Source organism: Tauraco erythrolophus, chromosome Z (assembly GCF_009769465.1).
Source record: "Tauraco erythrolophus isolate bTauEry1 chromosome Z, bTauEry1.pri, whole genome shotgun sequence".
NCBI classification, from domain to species: Eukaryota; Metazoa; Chordata; class Aves; order Musophagiformes; family Musophagidae; genus Tauraco; species Tauraco erythrolophus.
In genome coordinates, this window is record NC_141496.1 from 72,928,138 (window position 1) to 72,944,132 (window position 15,995).

Sequence of the window (15,995 nt, forward strand, 5' to 3'; positions counted from 1 at the left end):
GTGTAAGTATGTACTGAAGTTCCTTGAGTCACAGTGGAAATTTGGTACTGTTCTCATCTGCAGAAAGTGAAATGATGTGTCACAGAAGTGGAATTAATATAAATACTTAGAGTAGCAAAAGGAGAGATCAGTCGCTACCTTTTGAGGATCTGAAGTGGAGAGAGGAAATTGTCACTAAGTGAAAGAATGCTCACCAATAAAATTCTCTTACCAATAAAATTGCTAACTTGCATATTATAGAGTGAAAAATACTCCGCTTTCTACATAAAGATGATATTTTGGTTCTCTTTTCTGGGGAGAAGTGTGAAGGACAGTCTGTGTTCAGTTATTACGTGAATTAGGACAGTTAAGTAGCCTCTGAGCATTGACCTTCCTTTGGAAGGCTGTGCAGAAAGGGCCACAGACGATGAGGAGGAGTTTACATTAAGGCACTGTAACAGAAAGTATGTAAGAATCCAGAACAATGTGTTGCAAAGAGTGATAGCAAAGCAGACGGAGACCTGAAAAGGGTGACACAAAGGGAGAATACAGTGCCTAGAGAGCTGTGAAAGGGAAAAGAGAAGTCCAGCATAAGGAACGAGCGGTTGGGGTGGGCAGTGTAAACAGGTAGGTGCCTTCCCATCAGAAGAGGGCATGAGGTAAAGAGGGTAATGGCAACTGCTCATGTCCCAAATGAGAGCATATGTTAAGTGACGTTTCCTTCTGACAGTAAATTTGCATTTTGTGTTTCTTGAGGTTACATTTTTAATCTTACAGCGATGAGAGAAAGTGAAAAGTGGTAGGTTCTCAGGCCTTTCTGAGCCCAGGTTGTGTTATATTAACAAAAAGTTAATAAAACCAGTGTAGTTTCTTATAGTTTTTGTGTATTGTCACTGGAAAAGATAATCTCTGTCAGCTGTTGGCTGAATCCAACACAGTCCATAGACACTTGGATCCCAAATAACGTAAATATGTACCTATTTTAATGAATCCATGGGAATTTTTTTTCCTTCAAGGGTTTTGTTTTATTTTAAAGATCACAGTTATTAGAAGGTGAGATTTTAAATGAAGAACCTAAAGGGTGGGACGTTTCTAAGCCATCATATGAATGATCCTGCTTGCATGATCATAGCTGAAGTGCCAGAAAACTTTTCTGTGCAGAGGAAGGCTAGAAATCCTTACGCTAACTTCACCGGTGGCAAAAATATACTGCCTTGTTCTACTTTTCAAGATATACATTGCTATATTTGGAATGCAGAATAAAAATAGACTCTCTCACTTGATTTCGCCTGTATCTCCCTTACACCGGCGAGTGTTTCTTTGCACTTCATCGCAGCGCAGAGCTCTCCGGGCAGGCGATGAAGTGCAGTTCCAGGCGCTCCCTGGCAAGACATTCTTCATGGCAAGGCTGTATAGTTTCATGGCCGTATCCTTTTCTGGCAGTGCTATTCTGCACGCAGGCATTGCTTTCTGCTGGTTATTCCAGTCTCCAGAGATCCCATCAATCGACTGGTACAACAGGGTGTGCACTTGTGTAGCGAACTGGATTGGAAAAACTGTTTGCGTTGAAAATAACCTTTTCTTTTTCTCTTCTGCTGCGTTATTTTTAGCCTGGTTAGTTGCTTGATCCAGATCACAGCCTGGCTGGATAAACAGATACACTGCTACCATAGACATACTGAAAAAAAGGGACCAGGACAGGGGAGGTAAAGACTGTTTTAAGACAGTGCGGCTTCTGGAGGAAAGGTCTCCAAATTTGCTTGAGAAGGGCTGGGCTGGGAAGCAGACCGCACAGAAATAATTTTGCGTAAAACAATCTTTTCTGTGAGGTGGGAAAATGTTTTGCTAGGTTGGTTCAAGTGTGAATTTGCCATTAGTAGAGAGATATTAATGAATTGAAAGGAGCTCGGAGAAAAGCAACAAAAATAATCAGACCCTGTGTATGTGTCTACAAATGCATGAAGAGGATTGGCTAGATGTGAGCATTTTCAGGGAGTGATGATTGCAAAGGAAGGTGCATGCATAGGAATACGTAGTGTAAGCCTCACTGATAGTAGGGGATATGGTAAAAGAATGAAGAACAACAGTAAACTTAAGCGCCTTTTTTTTTTTTTTTTTTTTTACTATCAATGTAATGCATTGTACCATCAGAAGGTTTCTGTCACTGTCAGGAATAGTTTCTCAAGGGTGGTTCCATTTCTTGGAAATCATAAAACTGAGCTGGATAAATACTACAAAACATACTGGGTGCAGTAATTCTCCATTGGCAGAGAGATGGATGACTGATCTGTTACATATTTACATCTCCTAGCAACTGTGAATTGTAGGTGGAAAATGCTGTTGAAGACCACAACTGAATTTCAGATGGGAAATTCAAAATAAATGCAGAGTAAGCTGTGCACTTGTGTTATTGGCCATGCCTGCTACTTTTTATCTGCTTGCTTGTTCCTTCATATTGCAAGCATTCCTTCACTACAGTCGACTGTGAATGAAATACTGTGCTGGATTCCAGTGAGGCTTGAGGCTTTTAAACTCTGGAAAGCAACTGACATTGGAGGTCAGTGTGTTTTAACAACGTTAAGCTACACTATTTGCTTATAAAAGGAGGCTCCTTCTATAAGCAGAGATGCTGGTGATTGGAAAATTTTGAAACAGGAATTTTCAACTACTTTCTTAGAGAATGGTGAAATGAATCGTAGCCTTCCTGTTGTTCATAATAGAGTGGACATAGGAAAATATAATCCTGGACTGAATCAGAAATACAAATTTTCACCTCTGTAGAGTATAGATACTTGTCAGTCTTGGTACCTAGGAGTGTAAATAACTAATAGACTTTGATCTGCTAAGTAGTGTGCATGAGGATCTCATTTTGGTTCTCTTTTGTTTCCTTCATTATGTAATCAAAGCATTTATTTTGTTTTTCACTTGAAACAGTAAATACTGTTAAAAAGTAAAATTTCATTTAATGTCCTTATGTTTCTATTCAGGTCTGTTCCTCTTGTGTATTTAATAGTACAAATACTGGAGATTAACTTGCAGGGCAAATCTGAATAAAATTCCACATACAATTTGGGATCATGCCCAAATCCTTGTTCTGGTTGTGCCTGGCTTTAATTATGCTGAATTCCTGGAAGCTGCTATCAGACCATTTCATTCCAAAACGGTAAAAGTATCATGAAATCAAATTACCTTGTAAGGTTACGACTGTATTTGACTCAGTACTGGAAAAATTAGATTGCATTTGGTTTTTGGATCAAACTCTTATTTCCTTCCAGGCAATGAAGAGGACTAGATGTTAGGCTTGCTTTTTAACCCATCTGTATTAAATATATAATATGGAGATACGGGTTGAATGTAATTGGTTATGGTTTATGTGTAGCTATGTAATTTGAGAATCGTCTAATAATTTTCCCTTTAAACAGACTTTTTTAAGTACCAACAGGGTATGCTGCCTTCCTTGAAGACTGCATAATTTTGGATTCCTCACTTTCATGCAACCTTTTTCTCATCCTTGTTGTGTGTTAGCTAATCGTGACATTTTCTAAATTTAAAGCCTAATTCATAACATGAGTTGCATTTAGTCATGTGAATAATCCTACTGATTATAACTCAGTGTGAAAGCCCTTTGTGGAGTCAACTGTTTTGACTGTATTCTCTCCTGATCTTCTTTAAAATGCTTATGTATCAAGGGTCCTGTACAAGAACAATCCATTTTATCCTCTCTATGATGACATGTTGCGGGTCTAGCTTGTATATGGAAGGATGAAAGGTGAAATGTGTTGGACTTGCCCTGACTTGGATAGCTCCACAAGCACAGATTTTCCTAGTTTATTTTGAATTCCCTCGAATTTCCATAACAAATGAAAATGGCAAGTTTTATTGTGTATTTGAATCGTTCTTGTATCAAAGAAAATTGCATGAGTTAACTGCTGCTACTATTGACTGTGTATCTGATGCTCAGGATTGGCTCAGTTGCCTTTCTCTGTGGTGAACAGGCAGACGGTAACAATAGGATGACTTGGACAAGAAACAGCGGCTAACGTTATCAGTGGAAGTTAGGTTTATTTTTGTTCTTTTTGGATGCTCTTGTCCATCGCAGGACAGTACTCTGAGGATATCAGAGTCACCTGGTCAGACTAGATTGCAGAACCCACATTTTATGCTACAACTTCGATGCTCACTATACTTTAAGTTCATGAGCCACATAAACCATGAAGGGTGGTTTGGTTAGGAAATTAGTCATCCCTTATGGGACTTGACCTTGTTTATTTTTACCTTTTGTATCCAAGGATTTTAAAACAAGCACTACAATTATAATTTCACTGAGCAATAGAGACAGCCTACTGAAATGCAAGCATTGTTTACAAAGTTACTTAATCGTGTTATATTTCTTTATTCAGTGCTTGTCCTAAATCCAGCATATTCCCTAGTGTTGTACCAGTATATTATGAAGAGTCTTTAATGCTGTGTCTGGTTGAGGATATTTGCTATGTGCAATCATTACGCTGTTGTTCATAAAACCAGCTACCTGTGATTATGAGATATAGGCAGTTAGATTGATACCTAAGTTACCATCTGAAGTAAAGAACAAACAGAAATGCAGTATTTTGCTGTATGTGTGGTATATCATGTGACATGTTCCTGAAGGCCGTGGTGATTTAATCCAGTAACATGTCGGTTGCACCTCTGTCATGCACAAATGAATGCGTTTCTTGAGACGCAACTGATAGCTCATTAATTGGGCAAATACTTACAGATCTGAGGGGGGAATACTTAACTAACTTGATTTCTTAATTGAACAATTAGCACAATAAAATTTCAGATCAGCAGGGGTCCAATCCTTCCCTATATTCAATGCACTAAACACTACAGCAGCTAAAACCAGATTTTAGAAACCTTCTGTGCTTTGCAAGGCTTCGGTTGCTTGACATAGGTTGCTAGAAGCTGCAGAATTGCATTCTATGGCCCTCAAGATCTAAAGCACATCCAGTTTTTGCAAAGGGAGGCAGATAAACTCTTCTATTTAAGGTGGTTTTTGATATATATGTATGGGAGCCTACTGTTTGGCTGTGCTGTTATTAAACATGCTAACATTCAGTCTTCATTGTGCAGAGGGAACAAAAAACCCCTCATGTCTGGAAAACAGCCTTCAATAACCTTTGCTGCCAGAATAGTTAGCCCACTAACTAATTGCAAACACATGGTAATATTTATAAAGAGCAGGGCATGGGCTCGGAAAGGGACTGATCTCCTGCTCTGGTTCAGCATATGTGAATGACGGCCCTTAGTAACCCTGTTGCCTGTCAAAGCAGATCTGCTTCGTCAAGCCGTGACAAAGTACAGCTGCTCTGCAGGCACTGAGCGCCCCAAAATATTTCGGTGCAAACAGCTCACGCTAAGGGGAACAGATTTTGAAAAAACAGATACCTTGCTAGAATCAAAAAGGATAGTTTACTTTTCGTTTCTATCATCCATCAGCACATGGTCTGAGTTTGGAAACTTGAGGAGAATTTGCAAATCTTCTGTATTTCTGCTGTCTTTCCAGAGTTACTTGATGCTTAGCAAGAATGATTGAAACACAAATGTTGGCTTCTGCGCAGCAGGGCCCTGACATCACAGCCTTAAAGCATTGAACACACAGTGCGTTTTCTCTTCCCCTGTGAACTGTTCTCCTCCAGAAGGGTCATGTTTAGTATAAACAGAGCATGGAAAGAAGAAGAACAACAAAAAAAGACTGTCAAGTTTCTACTTCTTTTCATGTAAATAATAGTTTATTCACTGTGCAAGGTCTAGTTGTTTGGTTTTTTTGTTTGTTTGGGTTTTTTTGTTTGTTTGGTTAAAGTAAAGTGGTGAGTACAATAAAGATGCATAATTACGTTTCTTTTGCAACATCACTGTTGAAAAGTGAACATGACTTCCATTTTTAGTGATGTTCAATACATTCTGAGGACTATTTTAATTCATTTTTTTTAAATTATCACAGATTATTACCAATGAGTTTTTTTTAATCAAGTGCCTGGAATTTGGGGTGCTGTCATGAGCTGCACTCCAGCTTCATAAAGTCTTTTTGGTGTCTACAGAACTACTTCTGAAATCTCGGGAGGACTGGAGATTTTGAAATAACTCTTAACAGTATGTGGCATTTGTTCAGCTACCTCTGTCATCACCAGAAAGCACAAAGTTACTTTCACATGCTTAACAGCAAGAAGGGTCTTGAGAGAGACATTCAAGCTGTTGTTTTAGTGAGGGCCATTTTATTTTATCCCTGCTGAAAAATCTGGACTATTTGGACTATTACTGAATTTTCTTATGGTTAAAAGGCAAGTATGTCTCCTGTTTTGCTGAAGATGAGTGTATGCTTTCAGTCTGAAGTATGAGTGGTCTATGAATCAGCTTGTGTTTTGCTTCTTGCTTTTCTTCTTGCTGTTATTTTTTGTCATATGCATGATGCACATGATGCAGTGGAGGCCACATTTCCTGCAGGTCAGAGATACTGAAAGAAAAACAGCATGCAAGAGCTTGAAAAGAAAAGAACACAACTGTCTCTGTAGCTCTTATGATAGGTCTCAGAAGTTCTGGCTTTGTACTGCTAGCTTTCTCAAGAGCTGGATGTTTAAGTTTCCCTGTTGTGTGTGAGGCTTGAGTTCCATCATGACTTCAGGCTCTGTACTTCTACTATAGTCAAATGGCATCTGTTTGCAGAGTGTGCTCTGAATTACTGCTTATGTTTCAAAAACTCTGAGAAGTACATCTTTTTAATGCATATAAATATCTGAAATTGAAAAGTTCATTTATTTGCTATATGCCTAATCTGTATGTGGTATTTATTTTTCTTGTAGTGTTTGAAGTAGCACTATAGTAGTATCGGGAATTCTATTGTCCCATGCATTGCCAAGTCAGTAGTGGTTATTTTAATTTATTTTATTATTGTTATTCTTAATTATGAATATTATTTATTATTATAATTATTTATTCTATATTACCAGAAAGTTCCTCACTGGAACTAGATGTTATGTTCAGCCTGGAGAAGAGAAGGCTCCCGGGTGATCTTATAGCAGCCTTCCAGTACTTAAAGGGGGCCTACAGGAAAGCTGGAGAGGGACTTTTTACAAGGGCATGTAGTGATAGGACAAGGGGCAATGGGTTTAAACTGAAAGAGGGGAGATATAGATTAGATCTAAGGAAGAAATTCTTCACTCTGAGGGTGGTGAGTTACTGGAACACGTTGCCCAAGGAAGTTGTAGGTGCCCCATCCCTGGAAGTGTTCAAGGCCAGATTGGATGAGGCTTTGTACAACCTGGTGTAGTGGAGGGTGTCCCTGCCCATGGCAGGGGGGTTGGAACGAGATGATCTTTGAGGTCCCTCCCAACCCTAACCATTCTATGATTCTGTGACTTCAATGCCTTTTTTTCTGATAAAAATTTGCATTAAGAGAGTGCTGGAAGTTGTAAATAACAGACCTTCAGAGCTTTTATTGGTGTGCTGGACTATGTAGCCTTCAAAAGGACAGGATTTGCTCTCAATGTACTGAGGATCTGATAAATTTTCTTTCTGTTTATTTTGACTTGTTGCGTAAGTGGTGTCTGCGTCGGTAATCCTCACCTGTGTGAGGATCCTTACCAATACTGAATGGGAATCATCTGATGCTACTTTAATTTTGGTTGTTTTGAGCATTTAAGGTTGTCTTTTTCTTCAGAGCATTTAACTGATTTAGCTGATTTTTTCCACATTGTAATCCAGTTGACTACTATTAATGGTTTACTTAAGGTCGTTTCTACAGTGAACACTGTCAACACACATATAAACATGGGGCCCTACCCAGCAAGAATTTTTTATCGTATCATCCATAATTTATCAGTATTCTTCTGCAGTTCTCTTTTCCCACCTGCCTTCCTTTATGCCTGTTAAAAGTGGCTGGCGTTCGAGATACATTTAAGAAAAACAATCTAAAGAGGCATGATGTTGGAGATGAGAAAGCAGAGCAGCAAGAGTGCTAACAATGGGTAATGTATAAATGTAGAATACAGAAAAATCAGAAATAGATTAGTTTGGACCTTCAGAAACAACAAAAAAAGCTTTCATGATTTTTATTAAATTTGTTTTTCTATTGCCTTCTGACTTTCGTAGTTCAAGTAGGTCAAGTTACACGGCAGATGTGTAACTCTATTTCAATGGATGAGAAATTTCTTCCTTTCTTATAATAAGGCCTTCTGAGCTACACTGTCATTTGAGAAGTAAAATCATTCTGATTTTTTAAACATTTTTAACATATTAATTTTTTTAAAAACACTTTTAACACATTCTGGATGTTTAAAATATTTTATAGCTCTTCAGGAGTGAAAGAAATATTTTATTTGGGAGTCCATGTTTCTGAATCATTTATACTGCCATTCAGAACTTCATATAAAGGAGGAGTAAGGTGTGTCAAACCTCTGCATAGTCAGAAAACTGGAACGTTCTTTGGAAACATGATCAACTTCAAGTTATTCATAAAGAAAAACATTCCAAAATGCAGTTTTAGAAAGTATTTTATAAAATTTGGTAATATTATTCTATACTTCTAAGCAGTATTTGAATTTCAGGGTCAACAGCTGTATTATCATTACTTGATGTTATCTTTGGCAAATTAAGAACAAAAAAAAACCCCCAAAACCACCAAAACAAAAAAAACCCCACCAAAACCAAAACCCCACAGAATAAAAAATACAGAAACACCATTCCAGAAGAAATGAGTGCTTGTTTTCCCAATTATTGAGTAAAATGAATTTATTTAGATCTGAAGGTTGAAGATCTGTAACGCTGTAACACTAACTTACTGTTGTCGCACACATCTGAACAGTTAAGAAGAATTCATTGTAAAGGGAGAAATTCATGCACATTTTTGTTGACATGCTTGGAAAAAAGTCAGACTTCAAGTATGACTGGGAAAATTATGATTTTTTTTAAAAAAAAGGTTTTCAAAGACTGGATTCATTTAGCTTGGCAAAGGCTACAAAATGAATATGTATTTAAAAAAGCAAAGACTTAAGTGATCACAGCTTTTGGCTTTTAGGAAGAAGGAAATGCCTTTAAAAATTCCATATTGCACCAAAGTTCATTCTCTGCCTCCCCTCTCTTTCTAGCCCCTATTTAATGTTGTGTGGAACATCTGTTTAAGAGAAGTACGGCTAGAAACAAAATTGTTAACCCTTCAGATGGTAGATATCCAGGATTATTGTGAGGTGGTTGTTTTCTTGGACGACTACTGTGTTTTGGGTACCTTTTACTACTTTTACCTTTTTATGCCTTTCTCTCACCACTTGTATTTATTTTTTGTCTTTATTTCGTATGAGAAACAAGAGAAATGAGAGGAGGAAAGCATACATTGCACACGTTTTCTCACCTCTTGAGGGACGACAGAACAGACCATAAAGCTGGTGAGAAATAGACGCGTTAGATAGCTATCCTTTCCCTTACTGTCTTCATTTTGGGTGTAAAGGTCTAAAAAAACTTTTCTGCACCTCCAGCTGATGTTTTGTGAAGGACTGCCTCGTGCCTGTGTTAGAAACGCGTTCTGGATTTCAGTAATTGCATATGGGTGGAGACACTTGCCAGGGGACTGAAAAATGAGGCTGCAACTTTGTACATAGACATATTTTAAGAGCAGAGCATATCCAGTGGGTAAGTGTGAGGTGTCCCCGTAACCTGCCAACTGAGGATTCACAAGAGGGGCGATCTTCTGGATCTGCAGTCTCTACCTGTGTTTTCCAAAGCCCAATGTCTTCCTTGGCCCTTGCACAAGTATTTCCAGTCACATGATGGTCTTTGTAGTTCTTCCAGGAGCTGGCTCCATTATCTCTTTATTTCTGCTGCCTGGGACCTGGCTACCTTTTGCCAGGAGTCCCTACTATGTCTTCTGCTGCTGCTAAGAAGGTGGTAAGCCTGAGCTGGCCATGGCCTCATCTGGTTCATCCAGAAGGATTTCTTTTTTGTCCCTACAAGTGCTGGCAACTGAGTGTTGCTCTTCTCTCTGCTGCAGGAACTGAGCTCCTCTTATCAAACATCCTCCATCTGAATGGCAGGGGAACAGTAGGTGTCTCTGGGATGCCTGGGTCACCAGCTGAGCTAAAAACTCCTCTTTCCCAGAAGGCTTTTCATAAAGCACTATCTCTTTATTCACTTGACTCAGCTAAAGTCCTCTCCTACTCGCTGCGTAGCGTGCCAGGTTTTGTTTGTTTTGGGTAATTTTGCTAACGGAGTGGTGGAACAGAACCAAAAGTCCTTGGTATGAAGCTACATCTTTCTTTAACTCGAAGTCTCTTTTCCACTCAAGTCCATAACTATTGTTCATGGGCACTGCAAATTTAATTAAATTACTGTTTCTGAGACATAACTGATGAGGTAAGGAGAAAGAGCTGGGTTAATGGCATGACAAGTCTGTCTTTCCTCATTTGACTCTAGGGATCTGCCTTTGGCTTCTGAAGAACATTTCTAATGTATGTTTGAGAGGAGCTCTCTGGAAATGTTTGCTTAGGAGCATTTAGGAGCATGTTAGCCGATTTGTTTGCCTTCAGCTCACATAGGTAGTGTAGCGCAAGATTCATAATGTTTTGATAAGTCTTTCGAAAACAGATGGGCAAAAATGTGCTTGAAACTCTCATTCAAAATATAAAATAACAATAAACATTTAATAATAATATTCTTGTTTAGCTGGATTGATACTTTTTAGAATATATTTATCTATGAAACTATGAGATCTTTTCAAAAGATCTCTAATAAAGCTTCTAAAATTGTTGAATATCAGTGAAAATACACTGTAGCCACCAAGATTCTTTTGTCTATTGATGGAGATTTCTTGAGGTGGGACGTGTTAAAGCTTGCTAATGTTGTAACTACCAGGTATCTATGCTAAAGAGTGAGGGTTCAATAATTTGGAGAAAGCTTTCTTCACGTTATAGAAACATAAATCAGAAGTATAAATGAGAGAGAGACAAGTGGCATTGCTGACTATAAAACCTTTAAGAAGTTTGGTCTACCATCAGTCTGAGCCAATACATCCATATTACAGAGCATCATTAGATCCTCTATCCCACATCTATGAATGCAGAAGAGAGGCAGTGCTTGACTTCTTAACCTTGATTATCTAATATGCTTCTCTCCAGTGGATCTCAGATATAGGCAGTATAAAATTGGTATTTGTTTTAGAAAATTAATTATTTCACAGTAGATTTATTCCATGTAGGCGCTGTGAACTTGAATCGTACCCTTAGTAAACAGTCTCTTGTAAGAGTTTGATTGAACTAATTCCCTAAAGTTTTTTGCTTTACTTTTGTAATTGCTGCATTATATGCACACAAACATGCACATATTTTACAATTTTACAGTTGGAAATAAGAGGCCTCATGGTAAGATTGCCATATACTCAATGCTCAGCAGCTATGACAAGAATGTTCTGTGCAAGGGAGTTCAAGGGTGCTGACTTCCTTTGAAAATCCAGCCTTTAGCTTTTGTAGTCTTTATCAAGGGTCAAGTTTTCATTTTTGTCTCTTAAGGTTGTTCTTTTTTATATAGAGAAAGAGAAGATATTTCTACTTAACCAGATACACTGAAATACATATTAAATATGTTGAACTGAGGGTATTTAAAATCAGTTCTAGTGAGGTCTTCTGGATGGCCAGTGCATGTTCCGCTTGAATGACAGAAGAAGATAGATGCTGCGTGTTGCACTGAAGTTGCTGAATCCCGTATTTACTATCTTGTTACTGATGTTTCTCTGCCATCCTTCCTCCCCAGAACTGTCCCTGTTTGGTCAATACAAACATAATTATGTTGTTGCTACTGCATAATTATAATGCTGCAGGGTTTACATGCTTAGTACTTACATGCTTGGGAAAACACTGAAAATTGAAGTGTCGTTGTTCACTGGCTGTTAGACCAGGGTGACAGCAGCTGTGGACAGTGTCCACAACTGTCAATTTAAGCCATGTGTAGCGATGACTGTGCAAGAAAGTAACATGTTTAAAAAAAGATATGATTAAACACATTAATTGGTCGAACATGTCACAGACATTTTTGTTTCAGCTCAAGAGTGGACTGATTTGTTTTATGTGGGGACGGTGAAAGAATGCTTATTGCCTCAAATGCAGGCCGCATAGTCACTATAAGCTGGCTTTAGCTACTCTATCTGAGCTACATAGGTTCTGGGATCAAGCCAATATTGCTATTACTTCTGGTTTGTGTTTAATAAATATTTAGCTGTATTTCTGAACTGAACATGTAGGACTCATTTCATTTGTACCCAGCTGGAGGTGACTTTGCCCTTCCCACCTGCTTTCAGATGTTACAGGATACTTGAATCCACGTTCCCAATTACTACTTCTCCTTGTCTCATTTTTATGGTCTAACTGAAAACTGTGTCTATTGTTCTTTGCTGGATACTGGAGAAAAAAAAAATCTCTGAGTACCAGGAAAGAAAACTTCTGTTGACTGTTGGCTTGCACATGCCAGTACTCCAACCAGTTGTGGCCGTGTTTGGTCATATGGTTTTAGGTCAGATGTCATTTCACTTACCACTGACTCCTCAGTGTTGTGACCATTGAGGTGTTCCCAAGAAAGACTGGACAACCTAGTTCTTCAGCAAGCTGACTAGGTTTCCAACTCGGTCTAACACATTCCTTCCAACCTCTGAAACCCCAGGGAACCATGTTGATAGTACTGAAGGTGAATGGGAGAACAAGGCTCTTCCACTGCCCAAAGTTCTTGCTGCATGAACTCTAGTTAAAGCCAGGGTTTTCTGACTTAGACGTTCCATCTGCTCAGTCTTGAGCCTGTGGAGGGCCAATGCGTAGACCATTGAGTCTCTGTAGAGAAAGATGAAGGGAAAGATGGTTCTGAGTGGAAAGCAAGCTCAGGGGAGCAGGAGAGCGGACAGAGTCCACAGAGAGCATCACTCAGGTATCTGTTGTGTTCTTCCATTCCTCCATCCTATATCACAAGTGCCGATTCTACCAGTGACCTATCTCCTGCCGTAGAGGAGGTCAATGCCTGATGTCGTACAGTGTCTGCAAAATGCCCGATGCTAGGAGCAGTCAGAGCTACTTTGAGTGTGTGCTTGGGCCTCATGGGGCTGGGAGGAAATGGCTTGGAAACGCTGCTGAAAAGAATGATTTTTTACTGCTGTCATACTGCATTCATCTTCAATACAGTCTCCTGTTCCCTCGGTTTCCTCTTTTGCTGATCATGTGAGCAGATAGCTGGAGGACAGGAGTGACTTCCCACTGACAATCAGAATGTCTACATGGGGCCACCTGTATCTGATACAAACATCTTTGTAACAGTACAGTTTTACTCATTTTGTAGTGTTTTTACTGCCTTAAGTAGTCTCAGAGCTCAGGCAATTTGAGAATTATATCAGCATGACTAAACGGGATTGGCTTCATAACTTTAGTGTAACTCAGTTACACTGGTTTGTGAACAAGATAAGTTTTATAAGATAAGTTTTTTGCTTTTCTCTGATAAATAAAAGAGGTGTTAAAACTTAGGCATATATGATTGTCATAAGCAGTTATATATGATATGTATCTATATGTATGGCTCAGCAATATATCTCTGTATGGTACATCTGCAATAAAAATCTTAGTTTTTATTTTTCTGCATTTTCAGATAGCTGTCTGAATGGATTGTCTTCATTTGAATAGCAGTAACTTTATCTTAAAAAGATATTGAAGGTGTTCAGTGGAACTGGTGAGACTTTAAATAAACTGTATAATATCACGTTATTTGCAGTGCTAAGATCAGAATTGTGAGGAAAGCATCTTGTTAAATATATGCCAATAATGGGATCAGTAAAACAGAAAAATACATTTGAATTTAATGGCAAGCAGTATTAGCAAGAAAATCAGTTCTGGGGAAGGAAAGCTTGATTAAATTGGCAAAGTAACAGGGTAAAAAATAATACCTTAGTATTGTGTTTTTGCTCCAAAACACCTAAGTTGTATCACAACGTGCCGTTTCCATTCTTAAACAATTTATATTTTACTGAAGTGATGGAACTATCTGCTTAAAATGCAGACCTTGAGACTGGGGTCAGGGATGCATCAAATTGACTAAGCCAGGGGTATGAGTTTTTTAGGTAATTGTGAAGCTACCTAAGGTAGTTCTACTTCTGTTGGTAAATGCAACTGTAGCAGTTTGCTATGTGTTAAAAAAAAAAAAAAGACAAGATGACTTTAGTTTATGTCTTTATTTTGCTCTAAATTGTTCTCAACATGTTTATTAGCTTTGTTTAATAGCAAACTCTGAATCCGAGTGCCAGCTGTACTAGGCATCTAGCCCATAGCAGGAATTTGAAGTGGAATGACTTCATCTGTGTGACTTGACTACTGCAGAAAACACCTCCTTGTAGCCTAAATGGGCCCTTTCAACTCCCTGCTCATTCCTCTCTGAAAGGAAACTGAAGATAAATTTATTACATCAAATGACTTAATTGAAAGCAACTTGATGAAGTTTTTTCACTGTACAATCTCAGTAATTATGGAGGTGTTACTATATATCAAAGCAGTTGTTGTGCTCCCACCCCGAGACTTTAAAGCAGTAGCATTCTGTGCCCTCAGCTCAGATGGGGTAAGCTAGTGCCTCCCTTGTCCTTTTTACTGATGTATTTTAATTTTGGGGGAGTTCCTTCTGTCCTCCCCCACAGAGACCATGCCTTGCTTTTTAAAGGCAAAGAGAAAATACTGCTCCTATGCTGTGAAAAAGGGAGGAAATTTGTCTTAAAACGAAAATGAACTCTTTTTAATTTTTTTAAAGTTCACATAATGGGGAGGGATGGTGCTAACCAGCAAATCCTACTGTCAGCTCCATACCACTGTGTTTTTTCAGCACTTTTGATTTGATCAAAAGAAGAAAATGAAATTTTGTGTTCTTTCTCAATGGAAGTAATCTCAGCTCTGCATCAGGACTCTTTCCTGCTGGTATGAAAGAAGCCTGAAATGCATTTAGCAGAAGAGGCTGAGTTGTTTCCAAGGACTGTAAATGATCTCCCTTTTCCTCCAGATTCTAGGCAAAGAAGAGCAGGGTAGAAAAATATAAAGTAACTTAAAAGCTTCTGACTGTAATTTAAATTGGAAAATAGGAAAACTATTGCTTTCAATCTTCTTTAATTTTTAGGGGTTTTTTTGTGGCTTTTTTTTTTTGGTGTTAGGGAATGGTTGGTTGTCCTTGATAATTAAAACAGTTTAAAGGTTCGTAAGTGTGTTGCTGGTATCCCTTTTTTCTAACAGGGCAATACACTTTAGCAGTAGTGTAGTTTAATATACATTTGTTATGTTTTCTCATTTTCACAAAATTTAAACAATGTTAGTGTAAGCATTATTACCCATGGTTGTGCTGTTTGTGCATAAAACAAGCCTTGGAAAAAAAATAGTAAAATAAAATCTCTTTAACATGAGTAGGGAAGAGAAAATAACTTTCCAAAAATATGTTTTTAATTTGAAACGTATTGACTTAGTAAATACGATTTTATCTATAGTAGTGAAGTGAACTGATTGTTTCTCGTTATTATGGGCTTCAAGATTTTAAAACTGGATCTCAGCCTCTCACCTCATTTTTATTCATGGATTGTAAGAGGAAAATAAGTTTTCCTGGCTTTTAAAATCCCAGTTGGTTTTTCAGCTTTGAATGAAGTAGTTGAGATTTGGAATGAAGCAAATATTCACTATGCACCTGCGGAATAGTCTGTTTCTGTCAAAAGCTGGTTTAATGTTTCATCTTATTCTAGCTCCAGTTGCTTTGTTTTTGGCTTCTGCTTCTTCAGAGATTTGATTTTTCTTAAGCATTTTAAATATTACTAAGTATTTTTGTAGCTTAAATTAGTTGTGTTTACTAGATTACTACTTTGCACAGGATATAATCACTTAATATTTAAATATGAATAAGGAATTTGAAAAGAAAAATGTCTTTAAATAAAGCAAGATCTGAAAGCTAGCTATTTTAAAAAAATCTTTCATTTTTATCCACCCTGCCTAGATCCCTATGGA